The 2,500-nt window shown below is 68.3% G+C and overlaps 1 protein-coding gene across 1 annotated transcript in view; it reads left to right on the top strand.

Moving 5' to 3' along the window:
• LOC129693887 (neural cell adhesion molecule L1-like) overlaps window positions 1-2,500 on the top strand; it is a 23,678-nt gene that overhangs the window by 11,546 nt on the left and 9,632 nt on the right. The window lies entirely within an intron of this gene.

The raw sequence follows: 2,500 nt of genomic DNA, 5'->3' as shown, positions 1-2,500 counted from the left end.
TTTCTCCACCCCCTCCTTTCCTCCCTCTCCCTCTCCTGTTAATCTCCTTCTCCCCCCATCTCTCCTTCCCTCTCCCCCCTCTCCCCCTTCATCCCCCCCTCCCCCTCTTTCCCTCTCTCCTCTCTCTCTCTTCTGCTCTCTCTCTCTCTCTCCCTCTCTCCCCCTCTCTCCCTCCCCCCTCCTCTCCCCCCTCCCTCCCCCTCCCCCTCCCCCCTCCCCCCTCCTCCTCCCTCTTCTCCCCTCCTCCCCTCTCTCCCTCTCTCCCCCTCTCCTCCCCTCCCCCCTCTCCCTCCTCCCCCCTCCCCCTCTCGCCCCGCTTCTGATTCTCTCCCCTCCTCTCCCTCCTCCCCCTCTCCCTCTCTCCCCCTCTCCCCCTCCTCTCCTCTCCCCCTCTCTCCCCCTCTTCTCCCCTCCTCTCCCTCTCTCTCCCCCTCCCCCCCTCTTTATCCCCCCCCATCCTCTCCCCCAGTTCCCCCCTCTCCCCCTCCTCCCCCTTTTTCCGTTCTCCCCCTTCTCCCCCACCCTCTCCCCTCCCCCCCTCTCCGCTCCCCTCTCCCCTCTTTCCCCTTTCTTTTCTCCCTCCCTCTCCCTCCCTCACCCTCCTCTGTCTCCCCTCTCTCCCCTTTCCCCCTCTTCCCTTTCCTCTCCCCCCTCTCCCCCTCTCCCCCCTCCCTCTCCCCCCTTTCTCCCCCCATCTCCCCCTCTCTCCCTCCCCTCTCTCTCTCTCTCTCCACCTCTCCTCCCCTCTCTCCCTCTCTCTCCCCCTCTCCCCCTCTCTCCCTCTCCCTTCTCCCTCTCCCTCTCCCCCCCCCCCCCCTCTCCCCCCCCCCCCCCTCCTCTCCCCCCCTTCCCCTCCTCCCCTCTCTCCCCCCCTCCCTCCTCTCTCCTCTCCTTCTTCCTCTCCCCCCTCTCCCCCCTCTCCCACTTTCTCTCTCTGTCCCCCTCTCCCCCCCTCTCCCCCTCTCCCCCTTCTCCTCCCATCTCCCCTCTCCCCCTCTCCTCCCTCTCTCTCCCCCCCTCTCCTTCCCCTCTTCCCTCTCCTCCCCCCTCCCTCTCTCCCCTGGTCCCCTCTCTCTCTCCACTCCCCCCCTCCTCTCCAGGGGATCCTTCCTCCCCTCTCCTCCTCTCTCCTCTTCCTCCTCTTCATTCTCCCTCTGATTCTCCCTCCTCCTCCCCCCCTCTGCTCTCTCCTCTCCCCCCCTCCTCTCCCCCAGGATTCTCCCCCCATCTCCTCCCCTATTCCCTTTTCTCCCTCCCTCCCTTCCTCCCTCTCCCCCTCCCTCCCTCCCCTCTCTCCCTTCTCCCTTCCTCCCTTTTTCCCTCTCCCTCTCCCCCCCTCTCCTCTCTCTCCCTCTCTTCCCCCTCCCCTCACCCTCCCTCGTCCTCCCCTCTCTCCCCTCTCCCCCCCTCTAAGCCCCTCCTCTCTCCCTCTCTCTCCCCCCCATCCTCTCTCCCTCCTCATCCTCTCCCCCCCCTCCCGCCCTCGCCCCCTCTCCCCTCCTCCTCTCCCTCTCTCCTCTCCTCTCCTCTCCTCCTCCCCTTCCCTCCCTCTCCTCTCCTTCTCTCCTCTCTCTCCTCTCCTCTCTCCTCTATCCTCTCTCCCCCTTCCTCCCCCCTCTCCCCCTCTCTCCCCCTCTCCTTCTCCCCCCTCCCTTCCCCTCCCCCCCTCTCTCTCCCTCCCTCCCCTCCTCTCTCCCCTTCTCCTCCCTCTCTCCCCCCTCTCTCCTCCCTCTCTCCTCTCCTCTCCTCTCCCCCTCTCCTCCTCTCCCACCCTCTCCTCTCTCCCCCTCTCCTCCCCCTTCTCCCCCCTCCCCCTCTCCCCCCTCCCCCCTCCTCCCCGCCCCCTCTCTCCCTCTCCTCTCCCTCTTTCCCCCCCCCCCTCTCCCCCTCTCCCCCCCTCTCCCCCCTCTCCCCCTCTCGTCTCCCCCCTCCCTCCCCCTCTCTCCCCTCTCCCCCCTGCTCCCCCCCTCTCTCTCCCTCCTCTCCCCTCCCTCTCCCCCCCTCCCCTCTCTCTCCCCCCCTCTCCCCCTCCCCTCTCCCCCCTCTCCCTCCCCCCCTCCCCTCCCCTCCCCCCCCCCTCTCCCCCTCCTCCCCCCTCTCTTCTCCTCCCCCTCTCTCCCCTCTCCCCCTCTCCTCCCCTCTCTCTCCTTCCCCCCCTCTTTCTCCCCCTCCCCTTCCCTCCTTCTCTCCCTCTCTTTTTCCCTCCCTCTTCCCTCCCCCCCTCTTTCTTCCCTTCCCTCCCCCCCCCTCCCCCCCCCCCCTCCTCCCTCTCCCTCTCCCCTCCCCCCCTCTCCCCCCCTCCCCCCCTCTCCCCCTCTCCTCTCCCTCCCTCCCTCCCCCCTCTCTCTCTCCCCCTCTCTCCCTCTCTCCCCCTCTCCCCCCCTCTGCCACCCTTACCCTCTCCCCCCTTCCCCCTTTTCCCTCCTCTCCCCCTCCTCCCCCCTTCTCCCCTCCCCCCCTCTCTTCCCCTCTCCGAAAATCACCTCTCCCCCTCTCCCCT

The sequence above is a fragment of the Leucoraja erinacea genome, unplaced genomic scaffold (assembly GCF_028641065.1).
Source record: "Leucoraja erinacea ecotype New England unplaced genomic scaffold, Leri_hhj_1 Leri_460S, whole genome shotgun sequence".
In the NCBI taxonomy this organism is placed as follows: domain Eukaryota; kingdom Metazoa; phylum Chordata; class Chondrichthyes; order Rajiformes; family Rajidae; genus Leucoraja; species Leucoraja erinaceus.
This window is presented reverse-complemented; position numbering and strand designations above follow the sequence as displayed.